The 24,139-nt window shown below is 45.7% G+C and overlaps 1 long non-coding RNA gene across 1 annotated transcript; it reads left to right on the top strand.

Moving 5' to 3' along the window:
• Positions 1 to 667: 667 nt before the first annotated feature.
• On the top strand, positions 668 to 22,978 carry LOC142066804 (uncharacterized). The gene is made up of 3 exons (XR_012663789.1): positions 668 to 803; positions 1,891 to 2,000; positions 22,105 to 22,978. It is a non-coding gene; the product is annotated as an uncharacterized LOC142066804 (long non-coding RNA).
• Positions 22,979 to 24,139: the final 1,161 nt, after the last annotated feature.

Raw genomic sequence — 24,139 nt, 5'->3', positions numbered from 1 at the left:
ACCCCAAATTTCCAATTAAAAATCCTTGTGTTTTCTGAGATGGGGGTTGAATTCATCTTAGCACCCTGAGCTGACGGCCCAGGGCTCCACGCTTCATGGGGTCACCTTAAAAAGATCACGAGGCTTTTAAGTGAAGAAAATAATTCATTACTTCATATAGTAGTACACAGGACTGTGCCGTGCTCTCTATAAATATCATGGAAACTCATCATGTATCCCAAATAATTTGGTGTAGCAAAGGGATAGCATTCCTACCATTCTGGTGTTTTAAAAGCAGTTTGGTCATCTCTTCAAGGTTTTCTCGCAAGAGTTGGAGGTGCTGAAATAAGCTGTGTGGAAGTTTTTCGGCTCTCTGTTGTGAATGTGACTCAGCGACTCAGGCCGCTGCTGTCGGTGCCGGCACGTGGTTTACAAAGTCGGACGCGTGTTGGCAATGTCAGCAGAAGGCCAAAGGCTCAGTGTGGTTTACTGGGGTGAGGAGGTTTGTGAAGCCATGATCCCTGCTCCCCTCCACCCCCAGGGCAGAAGCTGTGGTCTGAATCACAGCCAAACCAGGGCTGCCCCCGGCTCTGAGGTTAGACCACTGCCTCGTCACTTGGCAGGCAGGAGATTCAGTCTCTGGGGTCGTCAGCCCAGCATGAGGGGTTGGATTGGGTACAGGGTAATCCTCCCTCTTCTCCTGTTTACTCCCCCCAGGCCTTTGCCAGCAAGGGTGGCAATTCCTGGAGCAAATGAGACCACTAGTTGTGGTGGAGCAGAGACGAGTGGACCCGGAGCACCCTCGGCCTCATGCTTGTGAGCTGGTTGGTATTTTGGCATCACCAGCACTACAGTTCTCATCACAGGAGCTTTGCTTTGTGAGCCCTGTACCCTCCTAGGGAAAGCCAGGCATGGGGCAGAGCTGCTAAAGCACTGGCTGTGGCTGTGCACTCCCTGCAGCATGCCATAAATCCAGCTCATGATGACAGGGACGCTCCAAACCCTCCGTGCTATTTATTGCCTCTCGGCGAGCAGAGGTGTTGCTGCTCTGCTGTTTGCAGCCCGTGAGAGGGCAGCACAAGGCCGCCAGTTGTTGGCTGGGGATTTTTTAGGTGCTGAAATTGGGCATCCTTACAGTGCGATGAGAGCAGCACGGGGCGATGGAGCCAATCCTCTGAAACTCCTGAAGCAATGTGTGACTGTTCGCTTAAATCTTGCTCCAGAGCATCTTCATTCCAGTGACTAATGTGTGAAACCGACCAGGGGTAGAATGAAAGGTTATTTGCTCTACTTTTCCCTGCGGATGAAAAGTGGAACGAACATTGACCCTTACTACATTTCTGCAAGAGGCTGTGAAAATCCTTCATGCTGGGCGGGATCCATATCTCTATGATCATTCTGCAGCACGGCCAGTACTGATTGCTCTAGAGTATCGACTTTTCAGCAATCATGGGTGTGCAAGAATCGTAACAGTAAAAACATATTTATAGTTTAATTTGTTTGTTTTCTGCTTTTTTAGTCTGTAGGGCACCCTCAGGTCATTTTTCCAAGCTCTTCCCAACCACATTGCAAAATCTGGCATAAAATCGAGACAGCTAGCAAGACTCACAGCTGATAACTCTGTTGTCAAGTAGCACTTTTTGTGTGTCTGTGTCACTGGCAACCTGCTGTCTTGCAAATTCACTCTCTTTGGGGTCCCTGCCCAGACTGCCTTTCAGGTGTCAGCTTTCAGGATGGTTTTTTTTTTGCAACATGGCAATTCATCCATGGGTCAGCACTGAGCTGTGCTTTGCAGAGCCCACAAAGCTGTCGCTCATTCTCTTGTTATTACCTTACAACTACTCAAGTTTGTTCTTTGTCATTTGATGGAGTCCAGTATCTTTAATAACTCCTTTCCATTTTTCCTTCCAGCTGAGTAATACAGAACTTGCTTTTCCTGGGGTAATCCATAGGGATGGATGTTGGGCAATGAAAATGCAAAGGGGAGCCAGGATCATGTGATTGTGTTAGACCAGGAGAAGGTAAGAATTTTATATTCAGTGTTATATCTGAAGTGACTGCTGTTTATGCACCTAACCTCGTGACAGAGCAAAAACACAGCCAGGAGAATATTATTACCTGAAAAACTGTTTATTCCCCCTTAAAAATTTGTGAACTGGCAAAGAGGCAGCAGCTCACGCTGGGAAGACGTGAGGACTCCTCTGTCCTGTGTGCAGATGTCAGTAGTCAGCAGCTGAAACATCTGTGCATCTTGTCACCTCTGCTGGGACAGTGGTGATTTCTTGGTCTAGGAACTTGGTCCTGAGAACTGCTGAGTAAATTCCAGTTGGCATTTATGAGAATCCCCTGGAGGGGTGATCTTTGAGCCCCCTCAGGAGTGGGTAACGCTGGCAGTCTGTTTCTTAGCTGGTCACTAGGAGCTTAGCCCTGTGAAAGGCCCAATCCTGTGAGCTTCAGAGCTCTTTTGACTCTCAGTTACTTTCATTGGAGTTAAGGGTCACTCAGTACCTCCTGGGAGGAGGCCCTGAGTGGTCTCAGCTTTTAAAATTAATGGTTTTGAGCATGAGAATCTGGCCTGGGAGATTTTAATTTGAATTTGCTATTTTTAGCTTGAACTTGAAACTGACTCAAATAGGTTTTCTGCCTTCGGTACTATATGTTACTGTGCTAGAGCCTTCCCCATTGTTGGTCTCGCAGGCGCCAAGTCTGTCCTCTGTCTTAGCCAACTGTAGCCAATGGACTGAGATCAGGGATGAATTTGGCCAGGGATAGTTGAAATAAGAAATAAAATCTAAAAACTAGAGATATATAAAGCAAAACTTTGAGCTTGGAATGGCTTCTGAGATTCTGAAAGTAATTTAAGTAATCCAGGAGAAAATATGCAATGAAATCTGTTTTCCATTATTACATGAGATGGTATGTCTTAAAATTTGATCAAAACCATTTTTTTTAATATGATGAAGATAATGCAGCTTAAAGTGATGTAGATATCTGGAATCTTCTTTTTTCAATGTATTATTTACAAACTATTGTAGACTTGACATTCTTATTTATTTATTGATAAGACTTGCTGTTCCTATCTTGATCTGGCAGCAAGTAGAAATAACTTCTGACTGAGTTCTAGCTACCAGTAGTATTTTTGAAGGAAGTGGTAGTAAAAGCTCGTTATTGATACGTATGTGCCTGCTAGTTTTCCTATCCAGACCCAGTTTGTTGTATATCAACACAGCTCGGTGGTAGAGAACTGATGTTCATGCTTGCCTTGTATTTAAGAAAAAGTGAAGACACTTATGTGGTAGTCCTGGGTTCATATTTCTCTGGTACTGTGGGTTTTGTAAGATTCCTCAACAAAGCCAAGATCGAATAGCACAAGGACGCTTCATTCCTGTTCCTTTAAAGGAATATCTTTCAAGCTTGACTGGCTCCTGAGCTGAATGGCTGTGAGCAACAACATCTAGAGTTCAGCGTGGAGAATACCTATGCACATCAATGAGCAAGCAGGGCTAGAGGAATTTATTCCCAGGTCTGTCAGTTCTCCCCTCTATGAGCATATATGCTCCCCTTGCTGGTTTTGCATTCCTATTCCCACACCATCTGTTGATCCCTATTCCTCTGTAGTTTTTATCCAGTCATGAGGGATGTCCTTACTCACTCCTCTCAGGGAATTTCTTTGGAGGCCTCATCTATCCCCACAGGGATCAAATAATAGACCGCTGTGTCTCACCAAGCCAGGATTCAGCGAGGGCCCTCTTGGGTTGTGGATGCCATTTACCAGGAAAGGGGTCAAAAAAGAGTCTGTTTCATATTTTCTTCCTTGGTACTACAGGGAATTCACCTCAGAGAATTTATGAAAATGTCTATTGGTCAAATAAGTGTGTTCTGGATGTTCACAGTAATAATTTACTAGCTGGCAGGGCTTTTTTGTTTACATCCTCCATAAGGATCCCATGGGACAGACTGAATCCTGGTTTTGGATATTTGATTGAAAGTAGCTCTTGGGGTATCTGCCAGGATGTTTGTAGTCCGTACACAGCCAGTTGTGGGATCTTATGCCAATGAAGTTTTAAGGTAAAATAAATAAATACCTTTTCACCCCATCAGCGAGCATGCTGTGTAACTCCAAAAGTGAATCAGCTAATGACTCAATACAAACACCTCTGATCTTGCTGAAAACAGAAGCTCCAGTCTGTTTAAACTGTTCCTGCCCAATTTCAAGGCAACAGAAAACCCCATAGGTCTTGCAAATGCATTGCTTAAATGGAGCCAGCCCAGGGGAAGGCACAGTGCTTCAGCTGGCAGGGAAAGAGGGGAGGAGATGGAGGCTGTGCAGCATGGGGCACAGGCACCATGTGCTAACGGGGAGAGACGATGGACTTGCCGGGGTGTCTGCCTTGGATGCTGCATGGGTGGAAGGTGGCAGTGCCAGTTGACCAGTCATCACTGCAGCTTGCACGAGTCTCTGCTGCACCCCACAGCACACAGCGGGGTACATCTAGGTGAATGTGAAGCTGTGCAGCACGTGTGCAAGAGACCCACTCTTCACTTTAGGCTTCTAATTGAAGCACTTCCAGCAGGTGCCTGCAGTTAAGGGGCTAAATCAGGGTTCATTTCTCTTAATCCCTTCTGTAAAATGCAGATAACAGCACTTTCTATGGGTTTCAGTCTTACCAAGCTCCAAGCAGTGGGCAAAGTGTTCAGTTTAATCTTCATTGACCATGTGTCTTTTGCACTCTGTGGCTGTAAGTTAAAGTCTGGAATTGGGCAGAGTGTCACACCTGCAGCACGAAGCAATGGCAAAGCTGGGCATGGGGTGGAAGAGCAGAGCATGTGGTGATTTGGTCCCAGTTATGTGGCATCTGGCTCTACTCGGTGCTGTCTGCAACCTGCAGCCTGAAAACTAACCTGAAAATGTAGCAGCATTTGGAGATTGCTGGGAATGTCTTCTGCGCAGCCCCACAAATGGTCATGGATGAGAAGAAGAATGTGCATGTAGTTGTGACGCGTGAGGGACTCGTGGGTTAATTTCTGGAGCACTTACAAATTGTACTCTTGCTCAGATGCTGCTGGAGAACCAACAAAGAGGCTTCTCGGGGAACTATGAGGGCTCACTTGTCTTTTCTGTCTCTCCAGGAGCTTGTGAAGTTGAATCAGCATTTACTGTTGGTACATTTCTCTCTACGAATCCAGAAAAGGTGTATCAGGTTCTCCCAGACAACTGTTCTGACAGCAAGGGAAACCAGAATGGGTTTATAAATAAAGGGTGGGAAATAGCTCAGTAGTAGCATAGCAGAGAAGGATGCGGAGGTTTTAGGGGACCATGAGCTCAATATGATTCAACAGTTGGTGCTTTGTAGAAAAAAAAAAAAAAGGACTAATTTTATTCTGGCATTTATTAGCAGGAAAGTCATGTGAGACACAGGGGGAATTAATCATGCCACTCTGGTAGGCATTGGTGCTCCCAGCTTTGAGCACTAAGGAAGAGAAGAACACACTGGAGACTAAAGGAGGGTGAGAAGAACAACCAGAGGGCTAAAACTCTGGACCTAGGGAGGAGGCTGAAGGAACTGGGTTTATTTAATCCAGAAATCAAAGATGAAGCGTAGAGTTTGCTAAGGACAGTCTTCCCATGAGTGAAAGGTAAGAGGGCTGAATCAGTTCTCCTTAACTCTGCAGTGGGCAGGAGAGGAAGGCTGCTTAACTTCCAGCAAAACACATTTCAGCGAGGTTTATGCAGGAGATTTCTTCTTATTAGGCAGTAGGCTTCATATGGGATTTTTTGTGTGGTTTTTGTAAGTAGATCAGAGAACCCCCTGAATATGGTATACATGTGCTTGATAATGCATGTGGGGGGATTGGATAATTTCTTCGGGGTTGGGCAGGACTGCTCTTCCTTTGTGCTTGGAACAAGGTTCAGTGACATTGAGGAGCAGCAAATTTGAACAGGTGGGAGAGGTTTATTTGCATGCAGGGAGCTGGCTTGCAGAAATGTCGATGACACGTGCAAATCTCCCATTGGCTCCAGTAATTTTTCAGGTTTCTGATATTGCACTGGAACCGACTATGCAGAATAAACCAGAATAAACCCAAACCCGTGCATTTCTGTGACTGAGACCACTGCAGTTACAATTACTAGGCAGACGATTGCAAGGGAATTTTCTAAGGATCTAAACCTTATATTTTAAAAAATAAACCAGTCATAATGAATGAGGAAAGGGAGGGGAGATAAGATGATATTCACACCTCTTCCAGGGTGGGATACCTGTGTTTTTGCGTACTGCAGGGTACATTAAATCTGTAAGGCTCATCTGAGGGTATCTGGGTGTAGTAAATGTTATAAATGCCTGAAATTCCCTGGATTTGATGGAGCAGTACCCATTTTGGGGAACAGGGAGGGAACGTTCTGCTCCAAAGAGGCCAACTGAACTGATTATTTCAGTGAGCAGGGAGCCTGTAGCCACTCATATCTTTTATTGGTTGCCAACAGTACCGTTTATGAAGAGCTTCTTTCTTAGAAATGGTTGATCACTGAAAATGTCAGAAAATCAGTCAAACGTTCAGATTGCTTCTCTCATTCCAAAAAGCATGGATGGGGGAATTAGGTTGTGAATCTGGAAGAGTTTTTTCCTAAGTTTAAAGCTGATAAAACCTCGCTGTCAGAACCCTTTGGCTTGGGGTAGTGTGGTCCCAGAAGTAAACTGCAGCTTGCTTACTTCTGTTTGGAAGGTTTTTAGCAGCCCTTGGTACTGGGGCAGAAATGCAATGAGAAGACTTTTCTTGAGCTTGCTCTTGTTTTAGTGAATGCTGACAAACTTAATGGCTGGTACAAGTTCCCTTTTTTTCAGCCTAAAGCTCAATAGGTGAGGGTTTTCATAAGCTTGAGTTTTGCAGCAAAGGTTTTTTTTGGTTTTTTTTTTTGAATTTTAAATTTCAACCCAGGCAGGTTCTCCTATTTTAGTGTTCTTGGTATTGAAGATAATTTAAAATCCTCTGAAGTGGTTTTCCAGGTATGCTTTGGCTTTGATGAAAGAGAGTTAGTGTCCATATCAAAAGCATCCAGGAAAAAATGATTAATTTTCTTCTTTTGTGTGGCAGAGAGGCTAATGGTGCCACTGCCGCTGCAGCTGGCACACGGTGAACAACTTTGAGCTTGCAAGCCCTAAAGCTCTTTGGTTCTCCATTGAGTAGTATTGCTTTAGGAGCCTATGCTTCTTAGCTCAGCACAAGGCTCTAGACCTAAGGAAACACCACCAACAGGCCCATAAAGGTATCTAGTTTTAAAGTTAACTCTACCCATGGCGAAGCCCTCTGGCCTCCTGCTGTTGGACTGGAAAGTTAACTGTGGACAACCCCGGCTGATGGGGCGAAGGAGAATATGTGGGTCACGTTACTCTGCAGGGTGCTGCTGGCAGTGGAATCACAGTCCTTTTTATAAAGAACTGCAAATCTTGGTCGATGATTTCCGCTGCTTTGAGTATCACAGGTGTTACTGAAAGATGCCTCTGAGCAGTTTGACCAGTGAGTCGATCTTTGATTTATCAGCAGATACAGTTCCACTGGGGGAGCAGAGATAAAAGGCAGATGGATTCAGTCGTTTTAACCACCCTATTGTTCTCCTGTTTATAGTGAGTTACTGGTTCTTGGACAAGGTGGGAAGAGTCTGTGGGATTTAGTTCTTTAACAAAAGCATCCTTTCTCCACAATGTTAATTACTCATTTGTGCCAAACGGGGAATGAGAAGCAGAGTTTAAGGATCTAATTAACATTTGCTTCTCCTTTCAACAGATCAGTCTTTACACTCAGACTCTGTGACAAAACTATTTTCACTTACTTTCTAGTCATCTGAGAATCTTCCGGCCTCCACGGAATCTGAATTTCCGGGTTAGGAAAACAAATGAATAAAAAAGCAAAGTTCGAAATAATAGCCTGCTACTTTTAAAAAAGGACAAATGTCCTTCTTTTGTGTATGTGTCTTCTTTTTCGCCCAGCAGTGGTTACTGCACATGCTAGGGGAAGTACCTGTTAACATGAAAGCTTCTTCACAGATCTTTTGTTCTGACATCCCTAGACTGGGCACAGTTTAAAAAAGTATATATTTTATCCTGATTTGGCTTATTGCCATACAGGAATAGGTAATATAAAGTACCGTTATGACAATCTGAGTAAGGCAGTATTATCTTTGCCACCGTAGAGTGGCATAATTAGAGTAGTGTTGAAAAGCCATAGGTTAAGGTTTTTGCTTTGGACATATACCAAGGAATGTTATGTTTTTTTAAAAAAAAAAAAATTGCTTCTCCGAAATAAGGACTACAGAATTTGATTCAAAGTTCTTAATTTTGGAAAGCATTTTGAGGTTTGCTAAAGGTGCCATATTTAGTCATAAAAATAACAAAATGAAAAATACAGAAGTGTATTTATAGTAAGAATAATGAAGATTTATAGGGTAACGATAGTTGCAGTGCTCCTAGCCTAGGAACTCTATATTGAACAGAGTGATTGAATGTTTGGCTTTTAAAAAGAGAGAGAAAAAAACAAAAAACAGATGAATAATGAAAAACAAATCCTTTCTCTGGTGAAAAGCCAAACCTGTGTTTTGAAAATTAAATGTTTTTTTGGGTTAAGCAGTGAAAAAATGGACTTGATGTTTGCAACAGCTTGGATTTATTATTGGAACCAGTTGGCTGTGCCATAGAGGAGAGGAATTTTCTGGTAATTAGAGCAAGAAACTGGGAGTTAGAAGCGGTCGGGTCTGTTTCTGGCTCGGGCACTAGCACGCTATGTAGCCTTGGGAAACATGCTGCCTCATTTGTACCTTGGCTTTCCCATCTATAAAATGGGGCTAAGGAAATAATTCAACCTTGCAAATTGCATGCACTAATTGAACAACATTTCCACAGCACCTTGAGGTCTTACTGCTAGAGGATGGATTTTCACAAGCATGTGCTGCAAATGCTGTAGAAAACTCCTGCCCTGAGCATTTAAAAACCTGATTGCCGAGATTCCTAAATCCACACGTGGGCATCTAATTGAAAAGGTCTGATTTCCAGAAGTCTGTCTGCTGATGAAGAAGAACATGATGGGGAGCGTTTTCCCACCAGACTATGAAAACAGGGATCACAGGACTCCCTCCCACCAGGATCCTGCCATGTAGCTTGGCCGATTTCACAGGCTCCCCCTGCTCCCCGCAGTAACGTCTAATCCCCGTAGGCTGTGGCTCCATCACAGCGCTCCGAGAGGCAGCTACAAAGAGGCAGGTGGGGAATGATCAGCTTAGTTAGTACGTGCAATCGGTGGTCTCTGGGGGGTGCAGAAATGCTCCTCGCCCTGCTGGATAGAGCTGGATAGAGCTTCCTTAGGAAAGCAGCAGTCAGAATTAATTTGAGCAATAGCTGCACATCCTTACTGGAGTTACCACCAGTATCCCTGAGGCCCCATATCTGATTTGGCTTGGGTTTCCCAGCGGCTCAATTTCTAAATCACCATCTGTCAGTGTTAGAGCTACTTGGCCGCCCCTTCCTTCGGACGATGCCGTGGTCGGTGAGTAAAAGGAATGCCGTTTGCCTTGGACGCCATCCCTCCCCGGAGCAGAGGAAACGCGCGCTGACAAGACAGGAAATTCTCGTGAACCACAGGACCTGGAGCTCGCCTCTCGCCTTCCTGTGGGCCTTACCCAGGTTTCAGCCTGGGTGTTTAAAGATTATTAATAGCAATAGTTACATTAACAGGTTTATGTTTTTCTTCTTCTGTCAACAAAGTTATTTCTTCATGTGAGACTTTCTGGTTGTTTTTATTCAAAGTAGTCGGAGACAGACCCAGGAATGTGGTGGTATTGCAGTACAATGACCCGTTGGAGCTAATGGGCAGCCAAGCGGGGATTTCGCTTTATGGAAGGCTCTCAGTCAGAAGTGGACAAGAGCTCAAGTCTCCAGTGCAAAACAAATAGCTCCAAACTGGGGCAGGCTTAGCACAGTGAAGGATTTTGTTTCACAAGTATTTCTTTTAAGCAGCAGCGCGCTTCCAGAATGCAGTCACTTTCTCCTTGCTATGGCTGATCGTTCCTGTGCCTGTACTGTTCCCCTCTCTCACCCTGTTGTACCTTTGGCCTGGCTGTGTGATGGCCCAGCTAGGGAATTATCTCAGTTTAAAAAGGGAAAAGAATGAAATCCCCCCTTTTTTGTTTTCCTTTCTGTTAGGTTATTTTTATTTCAGGTCAGTTCCCTAATCCATATTTCAGCTGCAGAAACAAGTCATAGAAACAGCAAGAGGGTGATGAGGAGTGGAAATATGGGAGCTGCTTAAGCCAGTGCTTCCACTGAAATGAATGCTTGTGCAACGATAGGCTAAGCCTGGACAAAGAGAAGCTCTCTTTTGCCCTGCCTTGAGTCATGAGGACCTCAAAGTGAGTCTTGGCTGCACCAGTGAGCAAGACATATGAGTGTGGTTGGGTGTTTGTGTCCAAGGACACAGTTTGTGCCTTCAGTGTTTGGTCACTGGGTAGAAAGCTCTGCTGTTCTTTGGACATAAAGGCTCTGCCATGGTCAACAAGCTCACAGGCTGGCTTTAGGTTTGCAGGAAAAAAAAGATCAGATGAAAGTGCTAGGTTAACTACATTTCAGGAGTGTGACTCTTTAAAGTAAGTCCTGCATATTCAAAAGTTAATGCATTACTTTTCATTCTTTAAAGTGCACCTCTTTGTGTAACAGGACAACATGTGCAAATGTATGAAAGGAACTGGTCATTGCCCTAGACAGAATATTGGGTGTGTCTGACTAATGGTCCAACAGGTGACAAGGTGGTTACTGGGGAGCTCATAAAGGTGTTCTCATAAAATCTGTGGCTTGCAAGCATTCACATACAGGGAAGAGAAGCCCTAGTTTTTAAATGTGCCAAACACTTCCTGCAAACTAATTATATAATCTTCTCCTGCTTTCTGTTGGAGGTGCTGGTGCTTGGCGCCTGCCAGAAGAGATCTGTAGCTGGCATATAGGCAAGCTGAATGCTGTCTTTGGCGAAAGGTGTATTTGGTCTAGTGAAGAAAGGGAAGGAGTGTTTGGAAACAGAAGCACAGCTGAGTAGCACGCAGGACGGGGAGAAGTTGTCTTCCACGATGTCTGCACTGATAGACAAGCAGTTACACAAGGGGTTAAACAGGACTTAGGGGGTGAGTAGATGGTGGGCTGGTTCCCTCTTGAAAAGACTTTTTAACAGGAAGAAGGACAGAGAAGAGTAAGAGTTCAACTTTGTTTATCCCAGATTTATCCTGGAGTGCAATATGCATTGTAAACAACTTTCTTCACAGAAAAGTATGTGCACGAAGCCTGTTCTGATTTATTTTCTCTGTTGTTCAGATTTAGGCCAAAGTGGTACAAGTTCCTAGTTTCCCTTTTTCCTTTTAAAAATTAGCCCAACATATAATTTCACTTACCGTAGGCTTTGTGTTCATCAGGCAGAACAATAGCCGCAGCAGAACACGAGCTCTGAATGACCACCCTGAATACAAGCTAGCGTTGTTTCCAGCACAGAGTCAGAGCAAGTACCCATAACCCTGAACAACGTGACAAAACCTGGGGTTGCTTCCTTGGTCTGGACCCACCAATTCCCTTTATTGGGTGCCTGGGCTGTGTGTGAGCTTGCTTTACTCATCCTTCCTCTCTGTTGTGTGGGGTGGCGTATCGCTGCCGAGGAGGGGGAGATCAGAGACATTCTTTTCTTATGATCAGCCTGAATCTCTCCTTTTGTTGATTTCATAACGCCTGGGAGAGCAACTGCATCTCCCTCCTGGGACCAAACTCAACCCCGTAACAAGGCTTCCTTTCTCCTGACGTCTCTTCTGACCTTCGTTTCACTCTTAACTCCTGTGTCAACTTGACAACCCTGGAGCATACCCTGACCTTGCAGCATCGCTGCAGAAGTTGCTAAGAGTGACTGGAAAGTCTGTTGGTAATGAACTGGCAGCACCAAAGCCGGCAGCACGTGAGTGTTCCTTAGAGGTCAGATTTTGTATCCATCTGTTGGTTGCTTAGCCCCAGTTAACTGTTGATATCAGCTAAGGTCCCACCCAATGTGATATGGCTTAGAGCTGCAAAATACTCCTGGAATATATCTAAATGCAGCCAGCCTTCTTGTATTGAGTGCTGGACAAAGCATTGCTCCCTAATCATGCATTACTGCATAAACACTGCACATGTTTGTTCAATGAGTTGGAGATGTTTGGGATTCATTTTCAGCACCTCCAGACATCCCCAGATCTCCAAAACAGGCTGTTCTAGGAGCAAATGAACTAAACCTCTGAATTAGAGGGGTTTAGCTGTGAATGTGAATGGATCCACTTCAAACTGGAGAACAGACGAGAGGGAAACGGGACTCTTGAGTTCCCTGAAGGCCCATGAACTGACCCTTTGAGTTTTCTTTATTTGTCAGAGGAAAGAAAATATCAGAGCTATGTTTTCTCATTTGCCATTTAACTAATTTCTTTGCTTGTAACTGTAACAGTCCTGTATGAATCACCTCCTTTAGCCAGACTTAGTCTTGTGAGCTGTCATCGATTTCTCTCTGAGCCTCGTGGTACACCGCTGTATGTGAAAGGAGAACTGGATCCTGTAACGGACTGATAAACCGGGCTGGCAGTCCAGCACACTTACAAACATCCTGCCTGTAAGTGCCTTTGATAATAGTGTCCACGCTGTTTGGTACAGAACAGATCCTGTGCGATGCCTGCATTGAACATTCTGCTCTTGAGCAGATCGTAGATCTGGGGCTTCGCCAACATCCTGCAACATCTTTAAATTTGGGTCTTTGCCCTCTTTGGTCCATGTGGAAGCTCAGGAGCTCATTCAACTCTGAGGACGCTGCCTTGGCTCTATCTGAAACCAGTATTTGGGACTTCTGGGACACAACTGGACAGCAGGAGCTCAGTCTTTCCTGTTTTGTTGGCTGTATGGAAAGAAAACCTTTACCCGTGCACCACAGCAGGCCTTGCATGGCTGGCTAGATGCATCTGTGGAAGGGAAAATAGCATTCCTCTAACGCATCGCAGGCGGGTGGTTACGGCCAGAAACAGGATGCTGGGTTTATCAGGCCAGTGGGCTGACTCGGGACAGCAAACCCTGTGTTCCCCAGCCCGACTGATGGGTAAGATCTTTTGTCTGATCTCAGCATTGCTTTTAGCAGCTGGCTCCAGAGAGAAGGGAGGAATGGCCTCCTGCAGAGCCGGGCCTTACAAAGCAGCCTGTGTGGGATGGAAGGTCCCCTGCTCTCTGGCTCGAAAGAGCGTGTGGGGGTGTGTATGTGTGTGCGGTGGGGGGAGCACTTCTGGCAAGCAACGGACTTGTCCAAATAAACAAAGGCCTAAAAACAGCCCGTCCTCTGCCCCTTGAGAAACCCTGCTGCAGATGTTGCCAGTGACTGTAGGTCCTTGTTGGGAATCCCATGGATAATCATTGACAGCAGGGAAACACATGGCAGCATACAGCAGCTCAGAGAGGGCCCTCTTTGTTCACTGAAATCACTGAATATCTGTCTTGTCAGTGCTGATGAAAAAGCACCGGCTGGTTCAAGCTCTGAGAAGGGAGTGAGCAGAGTTGCCTTTTGCTCTTGGCTCGGCTGTAAGCTTGCTGTGTGGCCTCAAGCAAGTTGCCTCTCTCTGTACTATAGTTCCTGCTGTTGCACATTGAGGTCAGGGCTACAGAGCTACTTCCCTGGGGATTTGTGGCCAAGCTTTTAAACTTTGCAAGGTGCTTTGTGGCTGGAAGGCACTATGTTCAGAACAGGTAAATTTTCAGTATTAGTGTAATTATTTACGTACGGTTCAAAAGATGAGGAGGGGCTGAGAAGTTCAGCTGAAAGGTCAGCTTGTTACAAGGCAGGATTTCTTTTGCCACCAGTGAAAATGAGAAATGAAGCAAAGAGAGGAAGAGGCTGGCTGGGTATGATCAGAGATGACACTGGAGCAGGCTTGGCCTCTCTCACATGAAATGCTTTCCCCTCTTTTTGCTGCATTGTGAGTTCAGCTTTTTGGCTGTGTTACTCAGTGATTCATATTGCAGGCACAGTGATGGCTGCGTGAGGTGGCTTGGGCTAGAGCAGGGGAGGACTGAAGAACTGAGTGCGGTTCCAGCGTGAGCATGACAGGAGGCAGGGACTCAGGATTAAAGTGGTAAAAGGAGGAGTCAGGCCAGGCCACGGTGCTTTGGCTGAGCTGTGTAAGGTGCCCCCTTTGTGCTCCATTCCGCACACCGCTGTCGAGTCTCATGGTATGCAGATAGGAAAGAAATACATGTTCCCGTGGATTGATGGACTTCCTTCCTTTTGCAGAAGTTAAATTGAGGCAGGAGGTGGGAATAACTGAGAGAGACTTGGACCTAAGGATATGCTGTTGTTTTCTCCCACTGTAAATGTGGAAACCACTTTCAGAGTTCTCCAGATCCGAAGCAGCCGATTGATTGTCCTATGGTAAAAATGAAAATGCTAAGTAAACCCTAAACCTGTAAAAACCTGGGATGTAGTTCTCAGCAGGACTATGGAAAGTAACCATATACTTTCTGTTACACCTGAACGCTACATACCAGCCTGGGGAGTGACAAGATTTTCCAGCCGTGCTCTGAAATCATGTTTTATGGGTCAGGGGCACCCCAGGGACACAGCAAAGCATTTTGGATGCAGCTGTGAATTAGTGCGTCCGTGGAAATTTCCTATGGAGGGGGCATCTACCAGGAGGGATGCGTCTTGGACAGGTGCTGATGTAAAAATATACAGATCCACATATGGGCTCCAGAAACACAACAAGCTGGCACCAGCACTTTCTCAAACCAGACTTTTCTCTTCTGCTTCATTTTTTATTCCTCCTTGAGGCTTTTCCAACATCCCTCATTGGAACTTATAATCTGCTGACCTTATCATTTATCATGTCTTCCAGTCTCAGACTCACTGCAACTCACATCCCTCCTAATGAAGCAGTAGCAGATTGTTCCCATCTGATCCCGTTCCTGCTAATCCTGAGACATTACAACTGAGTTAAAAAGTCACACCTGTAGTTAACATGTCAAGAAGCACCGAAAGGAGACTGTGTGAGGCCAAGGTGAAGTGACCAGATCGTTTTGTGTGCTTGGAAATCAAGCTAGGAACATTCAGTGGGAATTATCTCATGAAAATGACTGTACCCGTTTCACTGTAGCGCAGCTATCTTGTCTTCTCATTTGTATCGGCATATGTGAAAGGACATTTGGAGTCTCTGTCTGCTCAGAGTCGCAGTTTGTCCCTAATAGTGTAGAATAAAGAAAGGAGTAGGATATAAAAGACTTGGGATCCAGTTTTTAAGAGTGGTTTTAAACTGAGGGTGATTCTTCACAAAATACTTCTCTAGCATTAAAAAAACTCATATATCACAAGATTGGAAAATACCCTAGATCACCAGCTGCCAACAAAATGTAGGGATGTGGGTCAACTCTTGTCTTCACAGCTTCTGCTGAATAGTTGTTTATCTCTCATCTCTAAAAAGGAGGATACTTACTTGCCTTCGAGATTCTTGGATGTGGCCGTTTCACGTTTCTGGAAAAGCCTGGCAGCTCCCTTTATTTGGATAATGCCGGTCACAGAAATCCATCATTCAGAGACGTGGTGTTAGTGCAGCGGGAGCTAGGCACCTTGAGGAGTGGAATGTCAAATAGCTGCTGCTTTTCTGTGGGGAAAGAAAATATGTGCTTTCAGGCACTGGAAAAGCTTCTTAAGAAACCCTGTGATACTGTAAAACTTGCCAGAAAATCTCCAAATAGATACTTATCACTTTATTTGAAATTAGTTCTCCTGTGGGCCGTAAGGTTTTAAATACCTGAATCTTAAAGAAGGCACGGGAAATACAGGAAAGCAACTGATTCTGCAGAAAATCCTTTTCTTCTCTGTCTCGTCACGTAAGTTTTTATTGATGAGATCTGAATGACTTCAGTGGTGCAAACAGGCTCCTGCAGCACTTAAACGCTTTAGAAAGCCTCACCTGTGCCTTCTTGTAAACTCTTTTCATACCAGAGTGCATTAGCCAACAGTCCGCTCTAACTCTCCCACTGCACAAACTTTCTTCTCAGAAAAGAGGAATGGGAACTGATTCTTTCTTGACTGGCTTTGGCCAGGTAATATGGCAGATCTGTTGATTCAAGAAAGTTATTCTTCCTACTAAGTATTCTGCCTACTAAGGAAGAAAGCTATTCTTCCTTATTTACCCTAACCAAAGGCAGGATTGGCCTACAAAATCCAGAATACGCTTTTCCCGATAGATTCCCTGCCGTCTTGGTAATCCCAGTGACTCGTTAGGGACTTTTGCGGTGGGGCATTTGGAAGGAGAGATATCACTCCAGTACAAACCATGTTTTGAAATATCTTGGCTCTTGTTTGCCTAGGAAGGTTATAAATACTGTTCCCAGGACAAACATTCTCCGTGTCTGAGAGCTAATGAGCCAAACAGCTGCTCTGAGGCTGTCCACCTCTGACACCAGTAAACACTAAGCCATGTGAAAAAGATTTTAACATGCCCAGACACTCCGATATAAGAGGTTGTATGTGTGTCTAAAATGCAGTTTTCTTGCCACATTAATTTTGTACCTTCAAAGGAAAAAGTCTTTTAGTGACTGTCCTTGACACCTGTAACTGTCGGAATGAGACCAGCACAGACCATGATCTCTTTGACACTGGGGCAAAAGCAGCTGTTTTCAATAAAACTCACTACGTTCACGGAAGGAAGGGAGCATAAAGTGTCACAAACATCTCTCTTAGGAAAGTATGCATTTTTTGTAAGGATCCATCTGAAAAGTGCCACATGCAGGCAGTATTCACTGATATCCTCTGGCTGTCTGAGCAGCTTCGAGTCCAAAGCACCAGTAAATCCACTTTAACTGGCTGACTAAACTGGGCTTACGGCTGCTTTGCGCTACCAGAACAATGAAAGGTGTCCTGGCTCATGCTGACGCATTGGATCTAAAATATAAAAGAATTTGTAAACAGGATCTGGGAACCATTTGAAGACTCAAATAACTTTCCCCATGAATTTGTATCAACACAACACAAATGTCCACAATTCACTTCAGAAGTGACATAAACAGGAGACTTAACTGTATGTCAAACCTAAATTAGTCTGAAGAAGTGCGTGGGGGATCTTGCAGTTGTGAGGAGCTGGATGAGTGTGCAGAGATGAACATTTTGCACGGAAATCTCTGCTTCTCAGTCATCCTTTGGGAGGATCACAAGGCCTTTCTTGTAAGACTTTTTCCCATTCAGTGCTTCCCCAGACCCCGAACTCTAACCGGGCTTACAATTGGCCCGCTGAAACCAAACTAACATGCAGTTGCAACTAATTGTATGCAACCATGAGAGCAAAAGCTGTGTTATCGGGAGGATCTCAAAGCTACACCCGATTCTGGTTTCTGCAGAAGCTGCATAAATCTAGAAATTCTCCTTTGACTCTGCCCAGTCTTCTGGCACCACTGGGAGCAGAAGCAGTTGTATTAAAGGGCACTGATTCCTGATCTGGGGCTGTGGGAACCATTCTTTTCACCTGATGCCTGACTCATGTTGACTTAAACCCAAATGACTTTTAGTTCAGGCAATGTGAAGGCAAAGTTGTGAGCAGGACCTTTTCATTCATGTTCCCAGCAAGCATGCATACTCTTCAAAGGAAAAAAAACAATAAACTAGGTCAGTTGAGCACAGTAAATAGTTTTGTCTCTCTTGTTTTAGGCTTTAAAAACGCCCCAGTTGCTTAAGTGAAAATTGCTGTGACTTAGAGAAATGTGTCCCAAGGCCCCTCTTTTGTTTGTCTGTCTGTCGTTGATCATTGTAAAAGTCTTTCTCTAAGAAATGCAATTGGTCAGTTTGCTTTTAGCAGCTCAGGGTTGGATGCTGATCTTAGTTCCTCTGCTTGTATCTGGCATTAGTCTGCTGAAGTAAGTGGAGTGACTCAGGATTTATAGCTGTGTAAATGAGAGCAGAGGCGATCATCTGAAGCCTGCTCAGTTCTTTAGCATCTGGAGAACATAATATATTTATTAAAAAAACCCCAACCAAACATCTAGTGATAACTGCTCTTTGACATCCCAGTCATGACATTCTTTCTAACAGGGAGACCGGGCAAGGGTGGGAAGAGAACAAAAGCAGTGGGGGGTAAAGGAATTGAGAAATCTGGCCTTCATATGCTTATAGAAATGGGGAGGATGCACTTCTCATGCTGGGTTTTCCCTGCTCCTGGCCCCTTGGATTCATTGGAATTACTCCTGATTTACACCCATTTGAGTGGAACAGGATCACTCGCTTTTTCTTCAGCAAAACAAACATTTGTTACTTGGAAAGAAAAACACAAGGATCTTAAAATGTGACCCACAGCTGAGCGGAAATTCTCAGTAATGCAAGAATTTGGGTTTCTTTAGTTTGTAAACAAAGAAGGAACCTTCGGAGGGAGCGTGTTGATTAATGCCATGGGGGACTGCAGAGGGACAGTTCCTGTGGCCATGAAACTGGGGAGTCATCCTGCCACGGTCACAGTGGTTCCAGGGATATGCAATGGGAATGTGGAGGAGCAGGATGCTCTAGCAGAGGAGGGGGTTGAGCTTTGGGGATGCCAACAGCAGCTCCTCTACTGGCCCTGAGCCCTCAGGCAGGCCAAAACTTTGATCAAAACAACCCCAACTGCCAGAAGAATTTGAGATCCAGTGCTGAACTGAAGGTAGTTTGGGGTGTACAGATGCAGACAAACAATTAGAATTATTTCCAAGAGCACCCTAGCAGTCTGAGTGCCAAAAGCCCAAAGGGAATTGAGGTCAGATGCTCAAGTGGTAAAAACTGGTGTGGGTCTTCCCAGGCCCTACCTCTAAGCAATGTTTTCTAGCTCTCTCCAGATCTCAGGTTCCTGTAGCTCTCATTAAGAAACTGCATATTCACTGATAGTGGATGGTTTTGCCATCCTTCCCTTCCTTAAATACAACAGCACTATTTTCAAATGCCAATTTAATTTAGCCTAAGGAGAGGCGCAGAGCTCCTTGAATCGGGAGCTGTCAGTCAGGTAGGGAGAACCCAGGACAGCTTCCCTCCAGCAAGACAGAAGAAATACACACGCACGTTCACACACACTCTGCTTGCTTAGCACAGTCCATTAAACTCAGCATGAACTCCAGGCCCAGCCATAACCCGTGATATTTATGGAGTGAATATCTTCCTGTAAAGGATGTGGAAGGATAATACAAGTGCCGTAGAGTTCCTACCCTCCCTCACATTCGCCCATATCTCATACATATGCTTTTATGACTGTTTCCCTTATCTGGGACTGGAATAGCAGGGTCAGATCCTGGCTGCTTCTACATTCTGCACAGGAAAGGAAAGGACAGGAGAAATGCTTCCGCCCTCCCTCCCATGCCCTGGGCAGGCCCAGATCCTGCTAGGGGAATATCAGCCCACTAAAGCCTGGCTCACCGGAGCCAGCACTGGCTGCAGCCGTGCCAGATGTTGGCCCTAGGAGGTGTTACAGGACAAGTACGCTGTATATCCACAAAGCAGGGGAAAGATTTGCAGCTGGACCTGCTCCTGCCCCCAGCGCTGAAGGCGCTCTATGTTTTCCAGCAGCCACCAAGCAGACTGCTTGGGGCAGCAGAGGCTGGCGCAAAGTCTGCGGTTGTTCAATGGCGTCTACAGCCTTTTTCCCTAAGAAAAGGGCAGGCACATGGCACCTGGGAAGAGCTGTTACTATAGAGGAGCCCATCAACCTGCATGACACAAGTATGCTCCCTCCAGTTTAACTTCACAGCATCGACAACATGAAAATAGACCTTCCTTTGTACCTGGTCCCTCTCTTCATCTGAGGAGAGGGTCTGATAGAGAGGAAACATGGGGACTGATGATTGCTGACTGTTCCTGCCATGGCTCTGCTGATGCCCCCTAAAATCCATAGGTTCACAATGCCTAATGACCTCTCACCTGGGGCAGAACAACCCCAGATACTCCAGAATCAGGAGCTTCTGTCTTTAAAAGCTGTGTATGGAATCGTCTGCCCAGGAGCCCCAGTGCAGATGTGTGTCTCTCTCAGAAAATAGAAAGGACCTGGTTCTGATCTTGTGTGTAGGAGGGACTTGTCTCGTGCAGAGGCTGAGGTGACGGCGGCACTGAAGAGGTCGGCAACAGACCTGTTGTTCCCTCACAGCTTCACTCTGCCATGAATTGATGGGAGGTGTTGCTGAATGTGCAAACTGGAGCACCTGCACTCAGAAAAGGACTCAACCAAATAAAACAATAAACCTCACAAGAAGATGGGAATTGCCATTCCCCAATCTCATTTTGTGGCCTCACCTGAGAGATTTGAGTGACAAGATTATTTTAAGGTGCCTTTTCCTGAGCTGCTCTATTCTGTCCTACAGCTACAAGTCAACCACCTCTTGCCAAGCCTGCTGTGTGCGCGTCCTACACCACCGCCTGCCTGCCATGTCAGTCACCTTCCTCAACGGTTTTCACAGGACACAATGACTTCAGGAGAAGGGACCCAAGGGGAGAAGACAGAAAACCCTTTCACGCTGTGTCCTTCCCAGCCCAGCTGTGCCCCACGTCACTTTGGAGTCATTGGCACAGATCAAGGGCTCTCCCTTTTGTCTGATAAGTCCAATAAGGTGGGAAGACTTGGAAGAGTGACAATCCCTCCACAGGGAAGGGGTAAAACTGAAGGGTCTGCTCTTTCTCCCTCCTTTTGAATGAGCTGCAGAGAGCTTTATTGCTGTGCAATTAAAACAATCCTAGGACAAAAATAGGATGAGAGAGTGCTACTTTAAAAACAAAACAATTAAGCAAAGCCTACCCCTTCCCCTCCCCAGAGGCTCCTATGGAAGTGGCAGCTTTTGAGCCAGAAAACTCTGCTGAGTTGGATATTTCTGGCATTCAAACCCAAGGCAAGTGATGACCTCCCAGCGCTGGCTTTGGAGGAAAGGCTGTACCGAGCTCATGGCAGCAGATGAGACCGAGCTTGCAGGCACTGACACGTCTCCCCTGAAGGCTAGTTATGCTGTAGCCTGTGGAACAGCAAAATGAGATTCTGAGTGTGGGAAAGAGCTGAGCAGACACTGGCACAAGCTGCACGAGCAGCCAGCCAAGCCTGGTGGGGGGCCGTGCAGGAAACACCATTTCGGGCCTTAAGACTGAGAAGGGAGAATGGCTTTGGTCTTGAGCTTACAGATCTGAGTCCAACACCAGGTCACCGAAACCTGGTGCTAGCACGGCTCCACGGACCGGGGTTGTGGGAACCCCTCTCTGGAAAGAGTCTGGGCTCTCGCCTGCTGTTTGTGTGGCTTCAGTCTTAGCAGGGATCCTACATCTCCTTTTGAAGACCAGCTGATGATGATGAAAAGGCACACGGCCAGTAGCTTCACTGACCAGGCAGAATGTTACAGTAATCTTTTTGGAACGTGAAAGCCTTGCTGATCACAACAGTGCTGCTTTAAATATTCCTCTGTACCTCGTAACACTTTGTTTGAGCTGTGGGATGACTATCCATAAAGTTAGTCTCAAAATGATCAGCGAAGGACCGACTGCCAGCGGTGTGTACATAACCTCAGGAGTTCATCCTTCAGCAAACACATCACTTGAGCCCCACTGCCAGCTGAAATCATTCTCTGATGAAACCAGGGACTAGCATAATCACTGTGCAGCTGCCACAGGAATGCTAGGGGTAAAGTTCTGGCTCTAGTTATATCAGTGCAGTGTCAAATTAGCCTCATGCTCTTGCTCCTGAGGTCCCTTTGTTGCGGGCGTTTTTTCTGCCACAAGATTCTTTCTTTCAACTCTAATTTTAGTTCATGTGAAGGATGAAAAAGGGTCTTGTATCCTTGTCGTGAGGCTGGTTCATGGGATTCCCCTCTGACTCAGCACAGCCTGGACTCTTCCCTCGCTCCTTCAGCAGAGATCCCTTTGAAATACACCTCAGGCTTAAAATGGCATCGCAAGCTTTGTCCCAGGTACATTCTGGTAAAGTGAACAGCCCCAGTGCATGGCAATTTGTCTCATTCCCTTTGTTTCTCCAAACTCTTTTACAGGATAGCAGTCCAGACTAAGCTGACATATTATTTTGAGAATTTGAGAAGCTGGAAGTAATTTTGTTTGTTTCCTTTGTTCTAGGAAAGGGATCCGCACCGCCCTGCCAGCCCTCCTTGTCTGTCTGGGGCAGAATGAACAGGCTTGCAGGGCTTGTGGGCGTTTGAGCTGTGCCCTGGCCCTCACTGTTTCCTCTGAAGGAAGATGAGTGTAGCAGAGGAGGAATTTCACCGGTCCAGGGGACTTGCACAGGGAGAGGGCAAGTTTCACTCTTTTGGTGGAAAGGCAATGACACTGGTGAGTCTGTGCAGCTGGTTAGTTATTTCCCCACTTGGAACATCAGGGAGACACAGAGCTCTAACTGTTAATGCCAGAGTCGAGAACCTTTCTGTGTTCTTCTGTGTGGTTTTTGAAGGTGTTGAGTGACCAAAAGCTGCCCTGGCAGGAAAAGCCATTTTTCCTTACCTCCTTGAAACATAGAAGGCTCCACAATTTTCATTTTACCTTGTTCTGGTTTCAGCTGGGATAGAATTAATTTTCTCCATGGTAGCTAATGCGGGGCTATGGTTTGGATTTGTGCTGGAAACAGTGTTGATAATGCGAAGATGTTTTAGTTGTTGCTGAGCAGGGCTTACACTAGTCGAAGGCTTTTTCAGCTTCCCATGCTCTGCCAGGTGCACAAGGAGCTGGGAGGGGTCACGGCCAGGACAGCTGACCCCAACTGACCTCAGGGATGTCCCACACCATATGACGTCATGCTCATATAAATATATTCCCTCATATAAAGCTGGGGGAAGAAGAAGGAAGGGGGGGACATTGGCAGGGATGGCGTTTCCCTGCCCCAGGCACTGTTAGGCGGGATGGAGCCCTGCTGCCCTGGGGATGGCTGAGCCCCGCCTGCCCGTGGGGAGGGGTGAAGGAATTCCTTGTTTTGCTTTGTTTGTGTGCGTGGGTTTTGATTTCCCTATTAAACTGTCTTTATCTCAGCCCATGAGTTTTCTCACTTTTACTCTTCCAATTCTCTCCCCCATCCCGCCGGGAGGGAGTGAGCGAGCGGCTGCGTGGGGCTTGATTGCCTGGGGCTAAACCACGACATACCCATCCCCTTCTTTTGCGGTCAGAACATCTTGGGCTCAAAATTGTAATAATTTGAGAACCCCCAATAACTGTTTTTTAACAAAGTCTCTTCACCTCACAGATTGGCCTATCTCTGCCAGGCAGGTCATTCATTTCCAGTCTAATGCACAAGGGAGAACATTGTGAAATGACTGCATAAAGAGGCATTAGAGTAAAGATGATTTGGGGCTATTTGCCTGGCAAAGAAATTGAACCAACTACAGCTTTTCTTTTACCTGACTCATGGCTGTGTTGCAGGGATCTGACTGGAAAAAACCAAGTGAATATTATTCACCTAAAGTCTGCTTTCAAACCCATCTCTGTGCACCTTTTTCGCCAGATGACATCATGCTTCTGAGGGTGAAACAACTTAAACTACAGAGATGAAAATTATTGGTTCAAATAACTTCCTTAAAACAGCAACAACAACAGCAGACTGAGGCTTTGTAAAACTTATTTGAAAACATCTGTGGCTGCATCTCTGGGGCAAAATGGCCTAAACTGTAAGAGTTTTAGTAGTCTGTCATAGTGGTTGCTTTACCAGCAACAGTGTATTTAAAAGACAGTACAGCAAAAGCCACACTGAAAAGAAAGGCTCTGAACTTAAAGTGGTTTAAGCAGGTTTGTAACAGTAACCCTGTTGTACCAGTTCATAAAATGGTATGAAAAAATGCAGCGTTTGTAGGCAGAACTAATAATGTTCCACTACTAGCTAATAAAACTGTCACCTCTAAATATATCAGGAGGGTTTCTAACATCACATGAGTTTCTGTGGAAAAGAGCCGGGGCGATTGTTTAGGGCTAGGGGAGGAGGGAGGCGCCGGGTGCTGGGAAGCAGCACACATCAACGCACAGCCAGAGGAGCGGTGACCGGGGCTGGGGCCCGGGAGCTGGCTCTGCTCACGTGAAAGCCCCGCTCGAGACCTCACGCAGGCTGCAGCCGGCCGAAACATTTCATCTTCCTCGGCTTCTGTGAGTTCGGTCTGTCTGAAGGCAATGACGG

The sequence above is a fragment of the Phalacrocorax aristotelis genome, chromosome 20, assembly GCF_949628215.1.
Source record: "Phalacrocorax aristotelis chromosome 20, bGulAri2.1, whole genome shotgun sequence".
NCBI classification, from domain to species: Eukaryota; Metazoa; Chordata; class Aves; order Suliformes; family Phalacrocoracidae; genus Phalacrocorax; species Phalacrocorax aristotelis.
This window is presented reverse-complemented; position numbering and strand designations above follow the sequence as displayed.